We start from the raw sequence: 27,893 nt of genomic DNA, 5'->3' as shown, positions 1-27,893 counted from the left end.
CCATTTCCTCATTTCTTCTCCTTGACCTTTCACATAAATCTAGAGCGTCCAGAAACCCCTGATATTTTTTTCTTTCTTTTGAGTTTGTATGAAGAATTCTGTGTGTACATCATTTTTTTTTTTTTTTTTCTGGAGAGAGAGTCCACACACTTTCCTCAGACTCTTGTAGGGCTGCGTAACCCAAAAATGGTAAGAACCACAGGTCTCGAATAAGCTTATTTCCTGTTTCTTGATTAAGACTATAGGGTATTCTCTCTCTTCAGTCTTATTACTAAATCCTTATCAGTAATACATATCCGTCTGACCTTCATCTTCATTATCTTGTATCTTCTTGCTGACCTTTCTGGTCTCAGGGCACGCTCCTTAATTTTTTCAAAACTCCATAACTCGCCATAACCACGCTTCCCGCGTTTCATCACTGCGTTTCCTCACTCTATATGTGACTCAGTTGCATGTATGGTTCCCTCCCATGAGCCACATTGGGGGCCTTATCATTCAAATCTGCATTACAAAATATGTGAAACTCCACATGTACATTACACCAGCCCCCAGACTAGGTTCTTTCTTTTCTTTTCGATAGAGTAGGATATTTTTTCAATATGTAAGTGTGGTTCTTCTCGTTCTTCTCTCAACCTTTAAGATAGTCCTCCTCTATTTTCTTCACCAAAATTATATCTGGTAAAGACTTCAGAATCTAGTATTTGTAGCCTGCTAGTTGTTGATGTGGGCAACCACCTTCTGGACATATGCAACTATTTCTCCTCTCAGTCAGTTTTACTTCTCTCTTGAGTAAAGAAGCACCTGGTGATGGTTATGAATCACTTTTGGATGGTTATGTTCTTTAAAATGTTCTGTGATGTTAAGCGTGACCCTCTTCCCAACCAAATCACCTTCACTCTGTGTCTAGGAACATTCCAGGTTGGTTTTCCACATCACACCACTCCTTTTCTCTCTGCTTATTTTATTCCTGGCTACTAGACGTCAGGTGCCGGTTCATTAGCAGACATTACTGTGCATGTCACACAGCCAGTTGGCACCACATTTTTGGCTCCTTCCAATGAATCTCTTTCTAGTTGGCTGGCAAATTAAATCTGTTCATTGAGAAGAGCGTATGTGTGTATGTGTGTTTGTGTTTGTTTATATGTGTATTACTGGCGGAGGATGAGGCAGAAGCAAAAATTGGGCTGGTTAAATACAGTCATCTCTCTTCTATATTCTTTCTTTTTCTCCTCTTCGTTTTGTAGCAGAGGAGATCCTGGATTTTGTTACTCAGTTTTTATGCCTGTCAGTAAATTATTCGTTAGCTTTTGAGTCTACATATTTAGCATTGTATTGTTAGAATAATAAGAAACAATATACATATTCACATAGCCATTGCTCTATTGTAGAGACCCATGACCACAGTGATGATGAGTTAACTTATATGGAAGTATTTAGAATAAATAGTAGCTTCTTGCTGTTTGCCAGGCAATGTTCTAAGTGCTTTACGTGTATTAACTTGTTTCCTTCTCACAGCAACACTATGAGGTAGTTGCTATTATTATCCCAATTTCACAGATGGGGAATAGACACAGAGAGGTTAAGTAACTTGTTTGTGGTACAGCTAATAAGTAACTGTATCATTTAGAATACTTAAGCTATGGTATAGTAACAACCCATAAATTTGAGAGACTGAATGCTGCAAAGACTTCTTTCTCACTCATGATCCATGTCCAGATGGGATCCAGGGGCACTGTACTCATGGCAGTTACTCACAGACCCAGGCTGACAAAGGCTCCCTCTCAACACGTACTGCTAGGAAGGAAACTGGTGAGTCAAGCTCTGGCTTTGAAAGCTTCCACCTGGAAGTGACACATTTTACTTCTCACATTTCGTTGTCCAAACCAAGTCACTTGGCCATGACTCCATTTAAAGGAAGTAGGGACGCACAGTCCTGCCATGTGCCCAGGGGCAGAGAAGAATTGGACTGTTTGTGAACAGCCCTAATAATTACCACAGTGGTGCAGCCAGGACTGGAATCCAGGCAGTCCAGCTACACAGGCTGTGCCATTCCTAGAGCACAATGACCATAACTGAAGAAGACACATGGCAAATATCCTAAGGCATATATTTTCCAGAACAGTTTCGTCACTTAAGATGCAGAGGACGTATCATTGAAATTAAGTAAAATTCACCTATAATCTGCTCCTTACTATATGATTTGTAATTATTAATATGGCATGCTATGATATGAGGAGGAGTGTAGCATGATAGGTAAGAACATGGATTCTGGAGTTAGGCTGCTTGGATTGGAATGCCAGCTCTGTAACAGATTACCTGTGTGACCTTGGGTGAGTTACTTAACTGCTCTGTGCTTTAACTGCCTCATATTTAAATGGGAATAGTAATAGCACCTATCATATAGAGTTACTGTATCATTGAAAGGGATTTTTAAAATTGTGTGTGTATTGGTATTAAATAGCAAGTATGAAATCCATAGTAAATATTGAATAAATGTTAGCAACTATTTTTTATTATGAATTTTGTCATGCCGCAGAGTAAGTGACATCTCTACAAACTTAACTATAAGCAAAAATGTTTGATGACCAGGTTAGGCTACAAGGATATCACTGTTACTGTGTAAACGAGACAGTCATAATGCTTGGGTACAGTTCAGTGTTTATAAATTTCCGTTTGTGTTCATTAGAATTAGAGAAGTGTTATACTAAGTCTTGTTTTCCACAGTGGGATTATAGAAGGAATCCTGTTTTGAGAATCTCAACGTAAAAGAACTTATTGATTTAGTTATTAAATATGTTTGTACCCAGCAAACCTAATATATGAAAATCGAGATGTGGAAGACTTAGAGGATTTTTTTGAGCTCTAGAACAGTGGTTGTCAGTGGGGGCTTGGGAGTGATTTTGTCCCCCAGGGGACATCTGGCAATGTCTGGAGACATTTGTCATACTGAACTGGAGGAGGTGGCCCTACTGTCATCTAGTTAGAGCAGAGGCCAGAGATGTTGCTAAACATCCTACAATGCACTGGACAGGCCACCTTCCCCAACGAAGAATGATCAGGTCCCAATGTCAGTTGTACCAAGGTTGAGAAACTCGGAGTTAGAAACAGAAATCAATTTACTGGGGATTGCTTGAATTAGAAGGAATCCTGAGAGTGCAGGTAGATTCCTGTTGTAGTCAGTCTCCTTGTAATGACCTATTGGAAATAGCATGAGGCTATTTCCAAACACTGCCGGGCAGCTCCTTCTAGCAAAGCTGTGCTGGGAGGTAGAGCAAAGTCTATTAAATGAGAAGTCTAGTGTTCAAAGCGTGTTAATTCATCCTCACCCGTGAAAGCAGCTATTAGGATATCTCTGTGTAGGTATAGTAAATGTTCTTCCCCCAAACTATGTTCTTTAACCACTGTGGCAGTATATTGGAAGAGTTACGTGTTAATTTGCTTCCTGTGAGAAGTGGAAGATTGTGGTACTTGATCTGAGATCATATTCTAGATCAGGGTTTCTCAACCTCACACCATTGACATTTTGGGCTAGATAATCCTTTTTCTGTGCGGGCTTGTTCTGTGCACTGTAGGATATTTAGCAGCATCCCTGAAATGTACCCACTAGATGCCAGTGGCACACTCCACTCCAATTCCCTCCTCCTGACCAGTAGGACAATAAAGAATTTGGCATTACCAAATGTTTTCCGGTGGGGGCAGGGGAGGGAATGCACCCAGAGGAGAACCCCTGCTTTAGAGTAAATTTGGACGAGGACATTGTTTTCTCAGGGAGTTGTTCAGATGGACTAAATGGACAGGTTTAGCAGAGTGAGGTGGGGACAGAAGAACAACAAACCAGGAGTACTTTTCAGCTTTAGGGACAGAGAGAGAATCAGAGAATCAGAATGACAGTTGGAGAAGAGTTGGAGTACCTGATGGGGAAGCAGATGGTAACTGGCAGGGACAGAATATGTTTTACGGCTGCTCTGGGGCAGGGGTAGAAATAGAGAAATTGAGGGGGAAGGAAGACCCTCAGAGTTACCTGAAAGCTAGATTTTCAATTACGTCTCTTAATGAAATGTCAGCTTGTAAGGACAGAGCTGACAAGTAAGAAAGAGTAATGGTTCTGTGAAATAATAGGGTAGAGGGAGGTGGTTTGCTGATTACGCTGCTCATTATCTGGAGGCTATGAAGAAAATCAGTCAATGAATTATTGTGGTGAAATATAACTTGCACTTTTCCAGAAGCCAAACCACCAAAAAAAAAAAAAAGAAACTAAAATAAGTAGATTTATTTTTCATGACTTAAAATGACAATTCTTGTTTACCAATGAGTTAATGAGGAAAAGTGTAATGCAATGAGTTAATAGATTAAAAAAACTTAGAAGACTACCTGCCCCATGGTAAGCTTTCAATAAATGTTAGTTATCATTAGTTGTTAAAATGAAGACTGATGAATAATCATACTCAGTATGGTTTTAATTTTAAATTACTTTATTCTAATTTTTTGAAAATTAGTTAATTCTTCTATGATATATAGACTACCTGTTAACTTCCAGATAATCAGAATATTAAATTAACTAGAACATCCCATTTACCAACTATTTGGAGTAAATCAGAGTTTTATTATAATCTGCTACATATTAAGACTTAATATTTACAACCGGGCAGTTTCTACCATTGGTCAGATTTGTAAATTATATCATGTTTGGAGTTTAGGGATTAAACTAAAGTCCTGCTTAATTTAAGTTTGATGGGCATGAGCCTTATTTGGGTGTTTGAGCATATCACCAAAGAAGGGTAAAAAATATCTAGTAGCAGCCAACTTTCAGGACTAAAGCACAGTTTATAAAAATTTACTGAATCAACTTCATTTTAAATAGCTATGATGTAGGTACTATGTTGTTTCAATCAGAAAGCATCTTAGTCAGGTTCAGTTCATTTGCCCTGGCTAAACCAGCTCCCCTACTACTCTAGGATGTGATATGACCAAAGTTTGCCTTTTATTTTAACTTCAAGGGGTTAAGGAGAAAGGGTCAGTGGAGTGAGAAGACCTGGATTCAAGGGTCCATTTTAGCTATTATTTCATCATTATTATCTGACCTTGGGCTAGTCTTTGGATCCTGTTGAAGGTCAGTTTCCGACATTCAGTAGGGGTAATAATGCCCACCTAACATAAAGTCATTGTAAGAATGAATGAATTTTGAAGGCACTATGGAAATCATGAAGCTCGATGACTTGGTCTAGCTGTATTTTCTAGTTTCTACCTCCACTGTTTTGTTCTCCACGTTGCTATAGTGATCTTCCTAAATGTGAATCTAAACACTCACTCTCCTGTGTAAATCTCTTCAGAACCCTCTATTGAATAGAGAATAAAGTGCCAAAATTTTAGCACAGTCTACAAGAGCCATCCACTTACTCTTACCTTACAGGTCCTTACAAGCGCCCTCACTGGCCGTCCAGTATTTAGGATACTCTGAACCAGTTGCTGCATATCTGCCTTTGTGCAGGCCATCACCTCTACCCTCTTTGACCACCTGACCAGCTCCCTGGCCTGGCACTCAGGCCTTCTTTTTTGCCAGTACTCTACTGTGTCTTGGATATATTTCCATTCTAGAATTTTTTAAACTGTTGAAATATTTTTTTTTCATGTTTCTTCTAGACTAATAGCATTTTAAAAACAGGACCTGATATCTATATATCTTTGTATTTCCAATGTCAAATAGTGCCTGACGTGTAGTAGGTATTTGATGAATATAGTTGAATGAATCAGTAATTGAAGAGAAATGGTTCAGGCAGAAGTAGAAAAAGGCATTGATTGTCCAGGACTCTGATGGGAATAGAAATGGGTGTTTTGGTGGTAATGGGTAGTTGGTGGAGGAGTAAGTATCCTGTCACAGCTCGGGGCAAATCCAGTCTTGGCAGTTTAGAATCTTGAGTGTAAGAGAAATTTATTTTCCTTTTTATTTATGAATAACAAATGTGAGGCAGTAAAACATTAGATAGACTGTAGTAAAAGCAACCATAATATAGAAACGGGACACATTCATTGAATGCCCACGTGCCAGTACTATGTTAAGTGCTTGGCATATTAACTCAGTTAATTCTCATAACAACCCCATGAGATAGGTGTTATTACCCTCTCCCATTTATAAATGAAGACACGTGGGACTGAGCAAGTAAGTAAGCCCAGGGCACACAGCTGCTGCGAGGCAGAGCTGGGATCCCACCCCAGGCCCCAGTGCTTGTGGGTTTTACACTGGATCTTACCACCTCACAGGAACAGGACAGTCAAAGACACTGTTTGTCAACCTCTTGAGCCTAGTATATTGTTTTTACTTAACATCCATAAACTTAAAGAAGTGTATCTCATCTTTAGAGCATTTTTTTTAAAAAGGGAAGTCAGTAATATTTGAATAATTAATACTTACTATTTTAAGCTTAAAGTTGAGATTTTTAATTTAGATTGGAAATATTTGTAGAATTTTATTGAAAAACAGGTGAAAACCATTTAAAAGAAATTTTCTGGAGCCACCATCTTGTTCCTGTCCCTGACAGATTCTCCTGTCCTGGTCACTGGGACGCTTATACTGGTGCCTGGACCCTTGCTGAGCATGCTGTCCCGCATGGTACTTTCTGCTGCCACCACAGCAGCCACCTCTGAGGAACACAGCCCTTCTTGGTCCAGGGGTATTGCAGGCAACAAGGATCTTTCACACGGGGCAGCCAAGTCTTGCTGCTGTACCACGTCTTCCTGAATATGGAGGAAAAGTTCTTTTGGGGCCGATCCCTCAGGAATTCTTCCAGTTTCTTTATCCTAAAACCGGTACAACAGGACCCTATATGCTCAGAACTGGGCTTGTCTTATATTTTCTCTCCAAAGAAATATATGTGATTACTCCAGAGACCATCTCTGCCATACCAACAATAGAGTTTCTTGTCTTAAGTAATTAAAAAATATGGTGCCTCTATTGGAGAATTTGCTGAGAAACATGTTGAAAAAAAAAATGGCCCAACTACAAGAGGTGAAGCAGGCTTCCATCAAACACATCCAGGCTGCGACTGATCTGGAGAAGTCACGGCAGGCACTGGTTCAAAAGCTCCATTACCTTTTTGATCTCCAGAGGAATAACATTGCTATGGCCTCAGAGGGTACTCACTAGGAACGCTGCCTGGAGTACACAGGAAGTAAAGAATTGCCTAGACTATCATATCTCCCTGCAGAATATGATGCGTTGAAGGAACAAGAGCACATGATAAAGTGGGTGGAGAATCACGTGGTACAGAGCACCTCCTCACAGCAGGAAAAGGAGACAATAGCCAAGTGCGTTTCAGATCTAAATCAGCTCAAAGAAGGCTCAAGCACAGCCAGTTCTGTAAAAGCATCTCTCCCAGTTGAGACAGCCAGCAACAGTTGGCTGAGTAAATGGACACTAGTCTATATGACAAAATATTTCTGTATTGCTGTCTCCTGAAGTTATAGTTTCCCTTTCCTAAAAATGAAAAGTTTGAGTTTCATATAGTGAGAGAATTAAAATAATCCATTGGCTGGCGAGATATTTCTCATCCTTCTTGCTCTGCATTTTGAGTTGTTCCATGATCACTTTTGAATAAGCAGTTTGCTTTTTATAAAATTTGGCGCTTGACTAAAGATTACCAAATAGTAGTTTAAATTTGTACTTAATTCTACCATGCTGCAATAAAGTGACAGTTGAAAATTATTTCTTATTAACTCAGTGGATGAAGAAAAGAAATGTTTGAAATGCCTTTTATTAATCTGTTGCTTAGATAGAGTGGATGAAACATCGATGGCTCTATTTGAGGGCCAGCATTTTGAATGAGATACATTTTGACTATAAACGTGGTATGGTTTGTTTAGATTTGGTTCATTTAAAGTCATATTGAGTTAAACATTTTTTCTTTTAAATGATCCATCCATGTAAGTACAATTAGAGGTTACAGTACATTTTTATATTTGTTGTTTCAAGTAAATCTTACTCATAGTTGCAATTTGGCCTTGATTCTACATTTGACGTTTGCACATATATCTTATAAACTCTCAGGGGTTGGTTTTGTTCCCAGCTGTGAAGAGAATGCTTTCAGTGCTCAGTAAGTAATGCTCTGTGGAGTTACTCTCTACATTAGCTTTCTCTTGTCACTCTCCTGCCTCAACCCAGGATATTTAGAGGGGTGTTAGGAAAACCTTCTGAAAACAATGATGCTGAACAGTTAGAAATTTCAGTGCTTTGGGACTTGTTAAGAGTTTTAAACAGTGAATGTTCATTGTAATCTTCTAAAAGGAGAGTATAGTATACATCCTTTCCCAAATGTATGTGACCATAATAGGGTTTTTTGTTTTGTTTTGTTTTGAGGTACACCAGTACACATTTCCAAGAGTGCCAAGGAACACAGTCAGTTTGGGGAACAAAAGGGTCATGTATTTTAGAATAAATTATTACTGTTTAAGTTGCTGTTTTGAAGATTCAGAAATTGTTCCTTTGATAATTATTTAAAGAAAGTGGCCAGCAGAAGTATTAGAGGATTGAACTGAGGTTGACAAAAGAAGCATTCTTAATTAAATTCAAATATTTTAATTATTCTATGTAAGTCTCTTCATTTAATAAAAGAAGGAGAATGTAAGGATGAGTCCATTTTCCCACAACCGAGGTTGGAATTAAAATCATGATTTATTTTTATTGGAAAGCAGTGACAGTTGAGACAGAGTTCAGATATCTTTGGTTCACTGGAGACCTTGAGAGTTTCTGGAAAAACTCACTCTTTTGAGATAAAGTAAAATTGCCTTAAGAAAAGTGTAGCCATAGGTCAGCTTGCCTATAGCAGAGTGAATTATAACTACGGACAGGAGCCTTAAGGCCTCTTCCAGAATAAGCCCTGAAATGGAATTATGGTAGATATCAAACCATTTGTGAACCTAAAACAGCTCTTCTGGTGGTGCTTTTATTATTATTATTTTTAATCAAAGTAAGACATTTTTTGGTTTGCACTCTTGGAACCATCTGGAATTTCTTTCAAGAGCAGATTTTTTTAAAAAATAAGATTTTAACACTGTAAAGTTATAAGAGATGTTTGTGGAGCTATTCAGCAGAGTTAGTCTAGAATTCCTAAAGTAGGACAGGGAAATTCAAACAATTTTTTTGAGTGTAGATATAGTGTGTATGTGTCTGTATGAAAAACTGAAATGGTGTATGTACTAATAGATGATTACAAATTGTGGCAGGTGGAATAATGTCCGCTTCCCCCAAGTGTGTCCACATTCTCTCCCTGTAACCTGTGAATATGTTGTTACATGGCAAACGGAGCTTAAGATTGCTAATCAGCTGCCCTTGAGATGAGGAGATGATCCTAGAGTATTTAGATGGGTCTGGTATAATCACGTGGGCCTTTAGTAGTGGAAGAGGGGAGCAGAGAAGAAGGTAGAGAGATGCCAGGTGAGAAAGACTTAACCCGCTGTTGCTGGCTTTGAAGATGGAAGGAGGACCCATGAGCCAAAGAATGCAGGCAACCTGTATAAGCTGGTAAAGGCAAGAGAATGGATTCTTCCCAGAGCATTCAGAAAGGAATGCAGTCCTGCTGACACCTTAATTTTAGCTCAGTGAGACCCATTTTAGACTTCGACCTCCAGAACTGTGGTATAACAAATTTGTGTCGCTTTAAGCCACGACGTTTGTAGTAATTTGCTAACAGCAGCCATAGAAAACTAACACACCTGTATGCTGAAATCTGTTTAGGTGGACTACCTGTATTTGATGATCACCTGATTTTACAGCCAGTATTGTCTAGTGCAGATTTTTAGTTCTTATGGAAAGTATACATTTAGCATATGTATTCATGATGATCTGCTTACTGCTCCTGGAAACAGTTTAAAAAGTGGAAGAGTGAGACAACTTGTTGAAGAAAGATAAGATTTGAAAGGGCATTATGTTACTTTTATAGGAAGTAAAATCCTCAGTAAAGTTCAAATCAGGCATTTGGGATTCAGAATCACTTCATGACTACAGGATTTATGGACTTTCCTTTATTCACTCTTGTGGCATTATTTTGTAAAAGTTTTCCTTATGAGTTTCCTGCATTGAAGCATTTGGGAATGCAGTAGATTCTGCTCCAGGGTCCTGGGATGGTCTGTTTCCCTGTGGGAAATTCTGGTATAGCTCACCCACTGCCCTTTGACAGTCCTCTTAAAAGTGGCTGGGTCTGTCTCGATGGGCACTGTGGTGCTGCCAGGGCTGTGTAGTCTCTCTACTCTCACATTGTTTCCAGTCCACTAGTGGAAAAAGGCACACACGGAGAGTAACTATAGATCAATATGGTAGTATAGTAAAATAAATAATGTGTGGATATTACGGAACACCCAGGGATCCCAGCTACCCCTGCCAAATGTTGCTTGAGAATATAAAATGCTAATTAAGATTTTAAAAGAAACGTTATGTTGCTGTGGGCTCCATTATAAGCTGTAGAGCATAAATTCCAACTTGACACCTGACACCTGTTAAGAAAACCACATATTTTTGTTGCCATGGATGGTCTCCATGAATCATTTGCCATATACCTATCAGTGTAAGATGAACTATTTGGTGACAGATATAGTTTATTCGAGAGGAACGTTTTTGAAATATGTCAAATAGGGAATAGTTCTTTGTTTCCATTTACCGTTTCAAATCTTTTTAGTGTTTAATAAATTTAGAGTTTTTTGAAAATAGGTTATTGATTAATGTTATATTCTGTTGTTTTTGTTCTTTCTTATTCTTATCATTTTGTAATTGGAATTAATTGACGTCTCGATTCTTTTTTATGTATTTTTAAAACCAGTTTGGTCGTTGAGGTAGTACAACTTATGTTTAGAATTAGGGGCAACTAATGTTATTTTAACTCATTCAATTCATCACCCAATCACAGTTATTATAAGACTTTAGCTTCACTGATAATTTTGGCATACAGTACGAAATACAGTTACAAAGATATATTTCATTATCTACAGTAGTTTCCTGTAAAATTGATGGTGCATCTTAGCCAATTATTTAAATAGCTCCTGACCTAAAGACATTTGCTGCTGGCTTATGCTTTTTCTGTCCTCCCTTTTTTGGAGGGAGCGGTGGTTAAAGCAGGTTAGCATGAGCTATGGTTCATTATCTCATTAATTACTGAGTCTATGTTCTCTGTTCTTTCCTGCTCCTTTTTTAGTCAAGTTCCATCACATTTTTCCTTGTTATAGCGTTCTTTATTTTTTGCTTTTCACTGCTATGGAATAGTGGTGTTACAGTGACCCGTAAAAAACTTGATATACAGACACGACAAGTGCGGTAAAAAGCACAATCCTTTGATTTATGAATTTAAAACTGAATGGTAAATGTCAAGTGATTGAGAAAGGCAAACCAAGTAGGAGTTTAAATTAATTTCAGAAACAAAATATACTCTTTTATATATGGCATGTTTTCTGTTGTCTGGAAGGTTCTTCATTCACTTACCAAAGGCACTTTAACCACCCACCTCTTTCATTCACATTAAGAGCACTAAACAAAAGAGACAAACTATGAGTCACAACATTTGGTTGTTCTGATGTCACGACATTAGCTAGAATAATGGCATTAGTCAGAATATTGTTTCTCCTGAAAGTGATTATCCGAAGTGTGTTGCTATATATAGCTTTATTCCTTGTCTCATGGGCCACTGCATAGTGTCACGTACTCTTGACTCCAGTCTTTTTTATTCAGAGGGGCTGTCAGCAACATGGCAGCCACTGTGGGTCACGGCCTGACCATCTTCCCTTGTCTGCCAGAGGAAGGCGTGCCCCTTCTCCTCTCCGACAGTAACGTGTCTCCGCCCATCTCTTCTCTTATCCTGTTCCTTAGTAGATGCTGTCGTTCTGCAATTTCAGTCTCTCCCTTTCCACTGGATTCTTCTCTTTGAACTCCTCAAATTACTTCTCCCCCTTAAGACACACACCCAGACACCCACACGTACACTCAGTCTCACGACCTCCTCTCCACATTGCTGCTCCCTCATGCCACCAGCCTTTTGGATCCTTCCTTTTATGACCAGGCCTTGGCAGGCAGTGTACACCGGACTGCATTTCCTAGACTGACTCACTTCCTTTAGCACTCTGCAGTCGCCCTTCTCTCTTGATGAAAGTACCCTCTTGACAGTTCCTGATTCTTCTTAGTCACAAAATCCTGTGGCTTTTTCTCAGTGTTTATTCTTTACATCTGTGCATTTGACCTTCTTGCACACAACTGGGTTCTTGAAACTGCTCTTTTCCTTTCTCCTGTGCCTGGCATTCTCTCCAGGGTTTTCTCTCTGACCTCTCTGGGGCTGACCCTAGTTCAGTCTTGTGACTTTAGCGGTCACCACCTTGCTGATGACTCCTAGTGATCTCCAGCCCTAACTGGTGCCTGAGTGCACAGTCCTACACAGTTAGCTGACTTTCTTCTCTGTGAGGTTGGCCGGCACTCAAACCCAGCATGTCTGAAGCGGAAGCTGGAAGCACATCTCCCTTTCTTCTCGATTCCTGTCCTCTTTCCCTGATGCCTAGCTTTGTTCATGGCCCTGTCCTCCCTCTGTCACCCAGGGTGCACTCAGGGTCAGCCAGTCCTTTACTGGCACTCCCTTTGTCTTTGTCATGTGTTTTGGATTCATCGGTGCGCAGAGCCTGCCCCCTGTACCCCCAGGGGCTGCGGTAACTGGGCTCCCTCTTCTCGGTCTCTCCTCTTTCCCATTTAGTCTGCACACTGCTCTGGGGTTACTCTGCTCAGAGCATGGTGAAGCCCTCCTTTGGCACCTTGTTCCCTACGGAATGAGACTGCATATCTTGGGCTGGCTCTCTAGGCCCTCAGTGATCGGCCCCAATTTCCCGTTCCAACCTCATCTTTGACTTCCCCCTTCAGTATGCTGTTCCAGCTGGGTGAAGCCGCATTAGGCAAATTCTGATGGCTCTGTCTTCAAAATACGCCTAATCTTTCTACTTTTCAGCACCTCTGCTGTAACCTCCCCAGTCAAGCTGTCATAGTCTCCTGGATTCCTGCAATAGCCTTGTACCTGGTTACCCTGAGGCTGCTTTTATATCCTAGAGTCAGTTTTTCATGCAATTGGCAGAGACATCTTTTAACAATAAAATTCAGATCATCGCTCTGTAGAAATAGACAATATGCCATTTCCTCTGTTCACAACTCTCTAGTGGCTTCTCCCTTCCACTTAGAACAAAATCGTATCAACTATTGATGACAACAAGGCCATTCAGAATCTGGTTCAGTGGTTCTCAGTGGGAGGTACTGCTCCCTTTCTGTCACCCGTAGGAGTGTTTGGAAATGTGTGGTGGCTCCTTGATTGTTACAAGGATGGTACTATTTGGCATTCAGTGTCTCAAGGGCCATGATGCTAGGCAGGAGCAAGACCATGTTATCCTGCCCCAAATGACAGTAGTGTTCTTATTGAGAAACACTCATTCTTATCTCTGCTTACCTTTCCAGCAGCATCTCTTACCTGTCTCTGCTTCAGTGTTCTACTCCAGCCACATTGGTCTTCTAGCTAGTCTTGTAACTGGCTGACTGTTCAAACTATGCCAAACTGTTGTGCCTCAGGGCCTTTGCACATGCTTTTCCATCTTTCTTCTGTTGAATAACTTCTTTTCTCACTTGATTCAGGTCTCTGCTAACATATCACATTCTCATTGAGCACTCTTATAGAAACCCCCCTAAATCACTGTGTCCTTACCCTGCTTTATTTTTCTTCTAGTACTTATCACTACCTGACATTAACCTTTATATTTATTTGTGGATCTGTTTGTCTGTCTTCTTCACTGGAAAATAAGCTCCATGAGAGCAGTGACCTCGCCTGTCTTGTTCACAGTGTATGCTCAACACCTAGAACTGTGCCTGTGACTGCATAGTGTTCAGTAAGCATTTATCAACTGAGTGATTTTTGGATATGAATCACTTCAGGACATGGAGTGGAATAAGCTTAAGATATGAATCGACTGAAGGAACAGATGTCTTAGACTTGCCTCCCTCATGCTGTAGTGTCCCCTCTTTCCTCACCTATTTAGAGTCCACTCTATTCATCCCTCCAATTCCTACCCATCCTTTTAGGGCCTTTTCAGCTGCCATCTCTTGCATGATGCCTTCTCTGATCTTGCCAACTCCTCAGAACTCTTGTAGAACGTTGTGAGTATTTCTTATTGTCTGTGCTGCCTTCGCTGGCAGGTGTGATGATTTGCTTATGTTTCCGTCTCCCTCGCTGGTCCGTGCTCAGTGTCCGTTTCATCCTCCTATCCTTATGTGTGGAGCGCAACATCTTGCACTCAGTGGGCGTCCATTACCTGTTAGTTGAATAGGTTTTCTTTTGTGTCTTCCTGAGAGAAGGGTCCTTCCTTGAGGTTTCATGCCTGGAAGGCCCTGGAGGAGTGCCGTAAAGTGGCCTACATGTTGGAGGACTGATGCCACTTGGGAAGGGGGTTGGGGGCAATATTGTGTGTGCTTTACCTTTTTGAAGGTCTGCAGCTGGGCAGGCCTCAGGGAGTATGACACTGCACCTCATAAAAATCGACATGAGTACCAGGATGCTGTCCACACAGGCATTTCCTACAGCCCATTTGGCCTCATAGGCATCTCAGAACGTTCTATTTTAGATTGAGTTTTCTCAGCTGAACTTGTGTGTTTGAGGTGTGGTGGGGAGCAGGATGGAACATGGGGAATAAACATGTTCCATAAAAGTTAACGTGTCACGAAGTAGAGAGTTGTTAACCTAAGTTCTTTCTCACTTTTAGTTGTAAAATGCATTTTAGAAGGTGAAAGATTAACAGGGGAAGCAATAAACTGACTGAAATTTATCCTCAGATTACGATTCCACTTTTATTGAAGCAGACTTTGTTATTTTGTTACGGTATTTATCTAACTGTTGTTAATTTAGAGTTAAATTCTATTATCTTAAATCCCTGTTAGGAAGGTGTCAAATGTACAGAACAACCAATGATTTATAATTTAAAAGCATGTAATCATTGCCACATTTCTGGTTTTATATTGCAGTATATTTTGCCTTGGCAGGAAAACAAGTCAACTTAAAAGAAAACAACAAGCAAATGGATGGAATATATGTTATTATCACGTAGTAGACGTCTACACTTAGTAATATTACAAGGAAAAACTAGTGGTAGAGTAGTTTTGGGGTGGGTGAGAGGAAGAAGACTTGCTTAAGCATGAATTATGTAGTTTATTATTATTGTTTATCCAGTAAGCACTAAGGTCATGCTTTAGCTTAGCGGTTTGCTGTATGTGCTGTAGAAAGACTTAGGATCCCTTTAGGAAAAAGCCATCAGAATTGTAGAATACAGATATGACGTGAATGCTGAATTTTAAAACTCATGGCAAATTTTAGGGAGTAAAAGATGAAGTATCATGTCATCTTTGCTTTAACAGCTACGTTATTTTATTGTAAGGCATTAAAGATGTTGCCTTTAATTGTAGGTTATAAGGTTTGTTACAAGGGGTATAGTGTTTATATGTTAAAATGAAATGCTATCATGAAGATGATTTTAGCCTAGTGCACATTATCTGACTCTGAGCCTTCTTTTCCAATGTTAATGTTTTCTCAATATTCCCAGAACAGAGTTGTTAGTATAGCTGATTATGGTAAATTTTGGGTTATACATTGTTTTTCTTTGATGGAGATCAAACCCAGCAATTTGGGCAATTTTTGAGTTTTATTTTTGTGGGAACTAGGTCTTAAAAGTGCTTCCAAATCCATGTCTGCTGGATGAGGACTCAGCTGGGTGACTGTCTATCACAGTTTGTTGGAAAGACTTATTTTTTTACGTCCAGATGCTTCTCAGAGTTGTGTTTATAAACACTGTCAGAAGCAGAGAGTGTTGGGAATCTTCCACTTGAAAGAAAAATGACACAAAGAATAAAATCATTACTTGATGTGCCCGTCGTTTTGTGCTCAGCCGCTTCATCTTAATGCCATTGAGGATTACGCCTGCTCACTAGCAAGCACAGAATGATGTGGTGTCAGCAAATTGAAAACAGTATAGAATGCCCTGCGCACCTCTCATTTCTGATTAACCAGTTGAGACCTTTTGTCGTTAAAGTTGTGTTTAAACTGTTTTGACCCATGACGTTCAAAGACTAGGTACCTTTAACCACAATTTTTTGCCTGCGAAATTTTGTGGGCTTACCTTTAAGGCAAATTTAACCTGTGACTCACCTTCGTTCTCATTAATTTTGACAATAATCAAAACCTCTGCAATGACTTTGTTCTTGAAAATGATAACTGCTGACCTCATAAAATGTTTGGATTTGTAGATTCTTACTCCAGATTGCATTTTCATGTTGTTTCAAGTTCCTGTGTGCATTGCATACCAATAAATAATCAGAGATTGTTAGGATGTTCAAGCTTTATGATGCATGATGGTGAACAGAGCTTTGCAGGTCCATGGTTTGACCGAGGTGTCCCGTGTAGTGAAAGGTAATCCTGCTGGAACTGGTGTCCAGGTGCCCACTGCTGGAAGGTGGGCAGGACTGCGAACTGCTAAAATCGCCAAAGGCCAGATGATGGCTGTTCTTGAAACAGAGCAAATGTCCCCCACCCCCAACAGCTGCCCCACTCCTCAATTCACCCTTGCCAAATAGGCACTCTCAAAGTATTAGTAAAAGGAATATTTATCCTGTGGAGGAGAGGATCAAACAGAAGTTCATCTGGTTCATTCATTTTTGACTGAAGAAAGCTCGTGTAAATATTTAATCATAGAACTTGTGAAATGACATCTATTTAAAATGAAATTTATTCTTATCAGTCTTCCTGTGAAGAGTCAGCTAGCTGTGGACACGACTTGCCTTTTTCCTTCCAGTTATAAGTTCATAGTAAAGAAAGAAAGTTATGTCAATTTCATTATTAAAACAGTCAAAATTATGCACAGTTTATAACAAAACTGTTTCCTACATTAGTTACTTTTCTCTTCATTATAGATAGGCAGTGAAACATTAGGCATGCTGGTAGACAGACAGATGATTCACTTTGACTGATTTGCAGTATCTTAGTATTTCTTTCAAGCGTAAACCAAAAATTCCTCCTTTCTCTTTTTTTCTTTTTTCTCTTCTTTCTCCTAATTTAGATTACCACAGGCTAATTTGAACTGACTGCATGGTTGTTGATTATTAATAACAAACTGTCTATTCAAGTATCTTTTTAGTCAACTGAGACAAAATAAAAATCTGGGAACAAACAGCATGACATTTAAATGAATAAAATGATTTTATACAGGGTGACAAGGAAATAAGTGATTCTGATGATTGCTTGATAAGGAAAATCAGTAGAGGGGCACAACTGAAGAAATAGTCTCATCTTCAAAATTTAAAGCCCCTTGTTGCAACAGCAAGAAGGCGTGAACACAGTTGAGTTTGGTCTCTTTGAGGAATCAGAGCAGCTGTCTACTGGCCCTCTGCCTGCAGACAGGCCTAAAGGAAACAGAAAACAGTAGACAAGGGAGAACAAACACAAGCTGCCCCTCATACACACCCCTCAAATATTCGCTAAGGGATTTCAGAGGGGAGTCCATTAGTTTTTTAGCAGACAATCTTTGATAGCATTCAAATAGTTTCTTTTAGGAAGAACGACTTGAAAATAAAGTAATGGCTCCTTTATTTGACATTGGTTAGGAAATTAGGTGTTCTCATGGGTGAATATTTAGCTTACTGGACTTTATTACGTCAAATACCAGAACCCTTTTTATTTTTGTAATTTTTATTCAGTCTTTCCCTAAATACTTCAAGCACTCGCTATGTTGATTGAACAACGACTACGCAGCCAGGAGTAACCCTCTCCTGAGGATGTAGGAGTACCATTCCACACACTCATTAGTACCCCGTGCCTTAACACAGTCCAGAGTCTGGTTTTTTCCTGTCTTTTGTAGAGGTCAGGCTGTCAGTTGTCACCTCTCCCATGTCATTATGCTTCTGTCTATCAGCTCCTCCTCCTCCTTTTTTTATGAGTTGAGAAATCAGATAACTGGATTTACTGTGACTTCTCTGCTATGTAAGGAAGTTGAGGATGGAGTCTTTGTGCTAAGTTGTGTTTGGGTGGGGGAGTCATGCTGCTTTGCTCAGGGCTTTATTTTAGAGGGTGGATCTGCCAAAAGTCTGACTTCTAAATACTGTAAATTACGTTGTGTTTAAGGCAACTTGAAAGCCTAGTTCACTCCTAATTACCTGAAGCAAAATCTTACTCCTAGATTATCTTTACTTAACATTTTTCACTCTTAGATGCTTCTCCCATTGATTACTTCATTCATATGTTTATTAGACACTACACTACCTACTTTGCATACTACAAATGCATGTAGTACTAGCTTCAGCTGTAATTAGGCAATTAACACTGCTCTAATTCTTAAAAATAAATGACTTCGGCTTTATCTGCGTTTTGGGTGTTTTTCCCCTGCAGCCTTTCCTCCCTGCTTCAAGAGTGGCTCCGCCTCCAACCCCAGGCTCCTGGTCCCAGCTCCGGGGAAATGGGTGAAAGGAGTTTCAGTTCAGGCCGGTGATTTTATAGAGAGAGGGACGAATATTTTATTATTTAAAATATTTATATTTAAATAGATTTAATATGATGAAATATCATATTTATTAGTTATTAATTATATATTAATATACTTATTGATATAATAGAAATAATTATTAAAATATAATATTAAACGTGTATGTGTGTATATATGTACACACATATTTATGGATATATATGGATATATATGTGTATGAATACATATATGTATGTACACACACATTTAAAATAAAGATGGCTGTATCAGACTGGATTCTGATGCAAATGCTGGCTACTACTTATTCTCTCTAGGGATAAAAGCATTCACATTTGAATTAATTTCTTGCTGGAAGTTCAATCTGTAGACTATTCTTTGCACTGAGGTGATTTGGAGGATCAGCCCTGAGCTAACATCCGTTGTCAATCCTCCCCTTTTTCCTAAGGAAGACTGGCCCTGGGCTAACATCCGTGCCCATCTTCCTCTGTTTTTATACGGGATGCCTGCCACAGCATGGCTTGCCAGGCGGTGCATATGTTCGCACCCAGGATCCGAACCGGCAAACCCCGGTTCTGCCAAAGCAGAATGTGTGAAATTAACCACTGTGCCACTGGGCCTGCCCCAAGAGACCCAGTATTTTTGACCAATGATGCTAGAAAACATTTTTTCTCTCATTTTTGAAGAATTTACTTTTTATTGTAGTAAAATATATGTAACACAAAATTCACCAATTTAAAGTGTGCAGTTCTGTGACATAAAGTACATTCACACTGCCGTGCATCCATCCGCAGAACCTTTTCATCTTCCTCACCTGCAGCTCTCCTATCCGTTAAGCCAGAACTCCCTCTTCTCTCTCCCTGTGCTCAGCCCAGTCTTTTATTCTTCACCATCAAGTCACATCTGACACTCAGCTAACTGCGACCTTGGGGCTTTGTCCTTTGTGGGGAACTCCTGGTGTAGTAACCTGTCTTGTCCGCCTCCAGCTTTGCGCTCCACCTTTCTGTCTCTAGTGCTTCTTCCCCCTTTCAACTACCCCTGAGCCCCAGACTGGTGTCCTGGACCCTTTTACCAACTGACTTTCTCTGATTTTGTCAGCCACTACTTACCCTGATTTCCTGTTTCTTTGATTCACCGCCTGGTGAGACATTCCTGAAGGTGACAGCTTTGTTGGGTCATTTCTCTGTTACCCAGCCATTGGCTTTGGTGTTCTACCTGCTAGCTTCCAGACTTCTTCCCGGGTCAGTCTGTTCTTCCTGCAGCTGCCTTTACTGGCCTTGATCCTGTCCAGCCTGCCCGGCTCATGTGGTTAACCAAGCCTTGCCTGACCGTGAAGAAATAATATCAGGTCGATTTTAAATTCTAAACTAGCTTATTTTATTGAAGACCATGGGAAGTCTACTATACAAGATACTGAATGGTATTTTACTTTATTATACTGTGTCACACTGAAAAATGAATTACTAAATGTATTTGTTTAATTTACCAAAAATGTAAACAGCAGGAAAAATACTGAAGACTGTTAACTAACTTTCTAAAAATAAATTTTCAGTTAGCAATTAATGGATAATACAAAAGGGATAGTAGAATAATTCCCTTTAATAAATTTGACTACATGTTTAAGATATCTGTATTAACCCAAGTTATGAAGACATTTTCATATGTTGTTGTATTGCTGTTTATTGCTGTGTAGTAAACCACCACTAAATCTGATGTCTTAAAACAACAGTTTGTTATTTCTCATGGTTCTTGGGTTGGCTGGGCTCAGCTGTGCAGTTCTTCTGCTCCATGTACTGTCTGCTGGGGTCACTCATTAAGCTACATTGAGCTGGGAGCCTGGCTGGGGCTGGAACATCCAAGATGGCTTCACCCTCACATCTGGCACCTTAACTGAGGCTACCTGGGCCTTTCTTTCTGTACATGGTCTCTCAGTCTAGGCCAGCTTCTTTACTTGATGGCAGTATCCCAAGATGCTTTTTATTAGTTTTTTATTCTAACATTTTTTAAGCTTTACTCCTAATCTGATTTAATTAGATTACTGTTAACTCTTTTAAAGAAATAGTTAAATACACCCAAGTAATTGTTTACATATATATTATATATATATATTTATACATATATAGTGTGTGTGTGTGTGTGTGTGTGTGTATCTAGTGTACTAGAGAAAAGAATTTTTGCTTGGAATAACTAGGCAGTTAATACTGCTTTGCACATGTGTATATAATTTTCAAATGAATTGCTCTCGTGAGATATTCCTCATATATTAAAATGTAACATGAATTTTTGATGTGAAAACATGAGGAGAGAGCATTTCTCATTTCTGAACAGATGTTTGTATGCTCCATCATAGTCATTACATAGATCTTCTTTACACTCACAACAACAACAAAATAAGTGAGGGTAGTTATAGAAAATTTTACCTAAAAATATAATATTTCAAAAATTGCTAGAAAGCAGTTAAAATAGCTGAGTATCTCTAATTTAGGAATCATAAAGATGGATGCTAAACTAATTTGTAAAACGCTTAAACCTTTTTTTTTTTTTTTTGTGATGAAGATTGGCCCTGAGCTAACATCTGTTGGTAATCCTCTTCTTTTTGCTTGAGGAAGATTCTCACTGAGCTAACATCTGTGCCAGTCTTCATCTATTTTATGTGGGATACTGCTGCAGTGTGGCTTGATAAGCAGTGCTAGGTCTGTGCCCAGGATCTGAACCTGCGAACCCCAGGCCACTGAGTCAGAGTGTGTGAACCTAACCCCTACGTCACCGGGCCGGCCCAAAACCTCTTAATTTTAAACATTATAATTTTCAATTTTCCTAAACCTTTTACAAAATATGGGCTTCTAAACATTCTTTAGTTATTGTTTGCCTGCCTTACAAATACAGGCATACCTTGTTTTATTGTGCTCCATAGATTAAGTGCTTTTTACAAGACCCTCCACCAGCAAAAAGATGATGACTCACTGAAGGCTCAGATGATGGTTAGCACTTTTTAATTAAAGTATCTACCTTGTTTTTTTAGATGTAATGCTATTGCACACTTAATAGACTATACTATAGTGTAAATATAACTTTTATATGCACTGGGAAACCAGAAAGTTCATGTGACTCACTTTATTTGCAATGTTCACTTTATTGCAGTAGTCTGGAACTGACCCTGCAAACTTGTGAATTTGGTGTTCCCAAGAGAAATAACATGCAACTTCTATAATAAACAAAAATGATGTATATGAATAGGCAATCTCAATAGGGCTATATCTATTAAAGAAATTGATCAATAATGAAAATAACTTTCCAAAACAGAAATCACCAGACCCAGATGACTGCACTGGTAAATTCTACCAAACATTTAAGGAAGAAATTGTACCAGATTGTCACAATCTCTTTAAGGAGATAGAAACAAAAGGAATACTTTCTAGCTCATTCTGTGAGGCCAGCATTATTACCTTAATACCAAAACCAGACAAAGACATTACAAGAAAGGAAAACTGCCAATATCTGTCATGAGCACAGATGCAAAAATCCTCAACAAAATATTAGCAGATTGAATCCAACAATGCATGAAAAGAATTATACACCATGACCAGGTCAGATTTATCCTGGATATGGAAGTCTGCCTTGTTCAGCATTCAAAAGTCAATTAATGTAATCCATCACATCAGTGAGCTAAAGAAGAAAAAAAATGACATGATTATCAATACATGCTGAAAAAGCATTTGACAAAGTCCAATACCTATGCATGTTAAAACTCATTAAACCAGGAGTAGAGGGGAGCTTCCTCAATTTCATAAATAACATCTATAAAAACCCTAGAGCTAACATCATACTTAATGGTGAGAAACTCAAAGCTTTCCCACTAAGATCATGTATAAGACAAGGATGTCCCCTCCCACCACTCCTTTTCAACATCATTCTAGAAGTCCTAACTAATGCAATAAGACAAGAAAAGGAAATACAACATACAGATTGAGACGGAAGAAATAAGTATTTGTTCACAGATGACGATTGTCTATGTAGAAAATCCTAAAGAATCAACAAAAAAATTCCTAGAACTGATAAGCAATTATAGCAAGGTTGCAGAATATGTTCACAGATGACGATTGTCTATGTAGAAAATCCTAAAGAATCAACAAAAAAATTCCTAGAACTGATAAGCAATTATAGCAAGGTTGCAGAATATAAGGTTAATGTACAAAGTCAGTTGCTTTCAAATATATCAACAATGAACAAGTGGAATTTGAAATTAAAAGCACAATGCTATTTACATTAGCACCTCCAAAAATGAAATACTTGTGTATATAAATCTAGCAAAATTTGTACAAGATCTATATGAAGAAAACTACAAAACTCTGATAAAAGAAATCAAGGAAGAACTTAAATGGAGAGAAATTCCATGTTCATGGATAGTAAAACTCAATATTGTCAAGGTATCAGTTCTTCCACACTTGATCTCTAAATTCAACACAGTCTCAATCAACATCCCAGCAAGTTATTTTGTGGATGTCAACAAACTGATTCCAAAGTTTATATGGGAGGCAAAAAACCCAGCCAGGCAACACAATAGAGAAGGGGAAGAACAAAGTTGGAGGAATGACGCTACCTACTTCAAGACTTCCTATAAAGCTACAGTAGTTAAGACAGGGTAGTATTGGCGAAAGAGCAGACAAATAGATCAATGAAACAAGATGAAAGGCTCAAAAATAGACCCACACAAATATAGTCAACTGATATTTAATATAGGAGCAAAGACAATACAATGCAGTAAAGATAGTCTTTTCAACAAATGGTGCTAGAACAACTGGACATCAACATGCAGTAAAATGAACCTAGACACAGACCTTACATCCGTCACAAAAATTAACTCAAAATGGAGCAGAGACCCACATGTAAAATGCAAAAGTATAAAATTCCTAGAAGATAACAGGAGAAAATCTATGTGACCTTGGATATGATGATGACTTTTTATTTTTTTAATTAATTTTTTCTTTTAAGATTTTATTTTTCCTTTTTCTCCCAAAGTCCCCCAGTACATAGTTGTGTATTTTTAGTTGTAGGTCCTTCTAGTTGTGGCATGTGGGACGCTGCCTCAGCGTGGCTTAATGAGCAGTGCCATGTCTGCGCCCAGGATTCAAACTGGTGAAACCCTAGGCTGCCAAAGCAGAGCGTGTGAACTTAACCCCTCTGCCATGGGGGCCGGCTGGTAATTCTTTTTTTAAAGATTGCCACCTGAACTAATATCTGTTGCCAATCTTCTTCTTCTTTTTTTTCCTTCTTCTCCCCAAAGTCCCCCCATACATAGTTGTATATTCTAGTTGTAGGTCCTTCTGGTTGTGCTCTGTGGGATGCCACCTCAGCATGGCTTGAGGAGTGGTGCTAGGTTCACATCCAGGATCAGAACCAGCAAAACCCTGAGCTGCCAAAGCAGAGTGTGCAAACTTAACCACTTGCCCAGGGGGCTGGCCCCACAATGATGACTTTTCAGATACAACACCAAAGGCGTGATCCATGAAGGAAAAATTGATAAGCTGGACTTCATTAAAATAAAAAAATTTGCTTTGCAACATTGTCAGGAGAATAAGAAGACAAACCACAGACCGGAAGAAAATATGTGCAGAAGACACCTCCAATAAGGGACTGTTATCTGAAATACGCAACAACTCTTAAAACTCAACAATAAGAAATGAAACAACACTATTAAAACTGGGCGAAAGACCTGAACAGACACCTCACCAAAGAAGATACAGAGATGGCACATAAGCATATGGAAGAATGCTCCACATCCTGTGTCATCAGGGAAATGAAAATTAAAACAATGAGCTACCACTACACACCTATTAGAATGGCCCAAATCCAGAACACTGACAGAACCAAATTCTCTTGAGGATATAGAGAAACAGGAACTCTCATTGCTGGTGGGAATGTAAAATGGTACAACCACTTTGGAACACAGTTTGGCAGTCACTTACAAAACTAAACATACTCTTAGCATATGATCATGCCATTGTGCTCCTTGGTGTTTACCCAAAGGAGTCAAAACTAATGTTCATATGGATGTTTACAGCAGCTTTATTCATAATTGCCAAAACTTAGAAGCAACCAAGATATCCTTCAGTACGTGAATGGATAAATAAACTGTGTACATCTAGACAATGAAGTATTAGTCAGCACTAAAAAGACCTGAGCTATCAAGCCATGAAAAGAATAGAAGAACCTTAGATGCATATTACTAAGTGAAAGAAGCCAATCTGGAAAAGCTACATACTGTATGATTCCAACTATATGACATTCTGGAAAAGGCAAAACAATGGAGACAGTAAAAAGTAAAAAGGTGACTAGTTGCCAAGGGTTATGGGGGGAGGGATGAAGGAATTTTGGAGCAATGAAACTATATTCTATATGATACTGTAATGGTGGATGTCATTATACATTTGTCAGAACCCATAAAATGTACAGCGGGAGTGAACCCTAATGTGAACTTTGGACTTTGGGTGGTAAAGATGAGTCAGTATACAAAGGTTCATTGATTATAACAAATGTACCCCTCTGGTGGGGGATGTTGATAGTGGTGAGGCAGTGCGTGTGTGGTGCAGAGGGTATATGGGAACTCCCTTATACTTTCTGTTCAGTTTTTTCTGTGAACTTAAAACTGCTCTAAAAAGTAAAGTGTATTTAAAAGGAAAAACAAATGGAAGGAAATAATGAAAAAAGAATAATTATATAGATATTTGCTTAAATATTAAAAAGAGTCCTGAGGTTATTGTGTCATTCTATTGCTTCAAACTAGAGATTTTTACTTATTTGATAATGATTAAATATTTCAGAGACTATTTTAGAAAGTAGACAAATAAGACATCACAGAAACATTTATTTCTCTTCGACGCTATTCATCAAAGGCTAAATAGTGGTATGAAAGGTGGAAGGATTAATTAGCTACATTTGGGAAGAACTATCTAAAACTGGATTTTGCGATTTTTCTTATATTTTTGGTATTAGAGTGTAAAACAGATCAGAAGTTAATATCATGTTGAAAAGCCTCCCCTACGGGAGTGGAGTCAGGAGTGGTGACCATCCAGATGGTGACTTTGAATGGGGTCAGTACGATGTTGCACTGGGTTCATTGGCATCTGCAAATTCCCTGGTGTACATGGAAATAAAACTTCTGAACGCGTTTCATCCACCAGCCACACACATACATTTATACATTCATTTTCTAGGCTTTAATTGTTCATGGAACTTTCCCCCTTTAATTATGAAAAATGCTGTAGAAGCACACAGGCTTTCATTCAAACTGAAGTAACTCGCTGTCGGAGAACAGTTTGACCTCGTTCCTCATTCACAGTAGACAAGTGCTGATGTGACGACCTGCGTATTCTGAGTTCTCCAGGGAATGGTGGCAGCCCGCTGGTCTTAGATTTAGTTCCTTCTTTAGAGAAGGGGTTGAAATACCCATACCTGCTCACTGATGGGTAGAGTGGAGACTTGTTTGGGGACTTTGGATTTAAGGATATGTGTTTGGTCTTTTATTCTTATTTACATTGTCCTCTGAAAATAAATAATTCTGTGTTGATGAAAGGTTTTTTTTGAGAGTTTAACATTGAAGCATCACAAAAATAAAATAATTATGCAAAGTTGTGCATGTTATTATGAAAAGAAAATATTTTTCATGAGCTCTTTAAGTAAATGCAATTCCATTTCAGTGATTTTTTTTTTAATTTTAAATATCCCATTAGGCTTAGACCTCTTTTGGAAATAATAAAGTCTGCATAATGGTTCATTATAATTTATGAAATTGGCATTTACTTTGATTTTTACATCATACTACAAATAATCATAGGTTAAAACATATCTAGAGTATGAGCCAAGCAGTCATATAAAATGTTTTGTCTTAGTGTGAATTTTAGAAGGTAAAGTTCACAGTTTTCAAGTACAAATGATCCTTGCTAGTAAGAAGATGGAAATAAACAGGAAGATAAATACCGAAAGAGGAGCAGGAGAGAAAATAAGAGAGGAGAAAAGGGCAAAATGACAGAAAGACTCACACAAGACGGAGGTGAGGTGGAGAGGTTTTAGTGAGGGAGGAAGCGGGGAGGGACCTATCAGAGTGGAGAGATGTGAGGGCTCATGAAAAGGTGTGAAGAAAGGAAAACATATAACACTTACTGAGTGCCATGAATTGTGCCAGCATGTCTGGTATGTTATAGTGTCACCTATTATCTCCATTTTGCAGGTAAGGAAACTTGAGTATCTTTACGTCACTGTGTAAGTTAATGGTAGAACTAGCGTTTGAACTTATATTATTTAATTTTTTTAGTAATATTTACTGACTCATCACTGGCCATGCTTGATATTGAGAATACTACAGTACAAGCTAGATTTGGTCCTTGTCCTCACATAGCCTCAATTCCAGTGGGGAAGGCGGACAAGTAACTATGCAATTACAGTGTAGAGTCATAAATGCCGTAGGTAGGGGAATGTAGTAGGAGAATTTGGGGTGACAGCACCTCAAACAGACTTGGCATCAAGGAAAGCTTCCTGGATGAAGTAGACCCTTGTTTTGAGAGCTGAGGGACAGGTTGACAAAGATCACTCTCCTCTCCTATAACAAACTGCCTCATTTTTTATTTTGTTTGTTGTGTTTTTCATCTTTTCCCTCATTTCTACTTTTTCCCAATCCCTTGCTTATTTTTTGGCCAGAGAAACTGGAGTCTTGAGAAAAGTTCTCATATCTTTATTCATGCCTAGGGCTTTATGCCTGGCGGGCTCACAGCCTACTTCTTGGCTTTGTCCCTTGAATTACAGTAGTCCCCCTTTATCTGTGGTTTTGCTTTCCGTGGTTTCAGTTACCCACGGGCAACTGTGGTCCAAAAATATTAAATGGAAAATTCCAGAAATAAACAATTCATGAGTGTTCAATTGTGCACCATTCTGAGTAGTGGGATGAAATCTCTCGCTGTCCCACTTTGTACTGCCCAGGACATGAATCATCCCTTTTTCCAGACTATCCACAGTGTATGCACTAACCATGCATTAGTCACTTAGAAGCCAACTCTGTTGTCAGGTTATCAGGTCAACTGTTGCCCTATCGCAGTGCTTGTGTTTGACTGACCCTTATTTTGCTTAATAATGGCCCCATAGCGCAAGAGTAGTGATACTGGCAATTTGGATATGCCAAGGAGAAGCTGTAAAGTGCTTCCTTTAAGTGAAAAGGTGAAAGTTCCTGACTTAAGAAGAAAAGAAAAAAATCATATGCTGAGGTTGCTAAGGTCTATGGTAACTTATTACAGTATATTGTTATAACTTTTGTATTTTATTATTAGTTATTGTTGTTAATCTGTTACTGTGCCTGATTTGTAACTTAAACTTTATCAGAGGTATGTTTG

General features: G+C 38.9%; 1 protein-coding gene and 1 pseudogene across 7 annotated transcripts in view; both read left to right on the top strand.

Annotated features, from left to right (window-relative positions):
* Window positions 1-27,893, top strand: part of SH3RF1 (SH3 domain containing ring finger 1) — a 158,230-nt gene that overhangs the window by 29,609 nt on the left and 100,728 nt on the right. The window lies entirely within an intron of this gene.
* LOC124237084 (ATP synthase F(0) complex subunit B1, mitochondrial-like) lies at window positions 6,593-7,358 on the top strand (annotated as a pseudogene).

Source organism: Equus quagga, chromosome 3, assembly GCF_021613505.1.
Source record: "Equus quagga isolate Etosha38 chromosome 3, UCLA_HA_Equagga_1.0, whole genome shotgun sequence".
Taxonomy (NCBI): domain Eukaryota; kingdom Metazoa; phylum Chordata; class Mammalia; order Perissodactyla; family Equidae; genus Equus; species Equus quagga.
The sequence above is the reverse complement of the archived record's forward strand: the minus strand, read 5'-3'. Positions and strand labels throughout refer to the sequence as shown.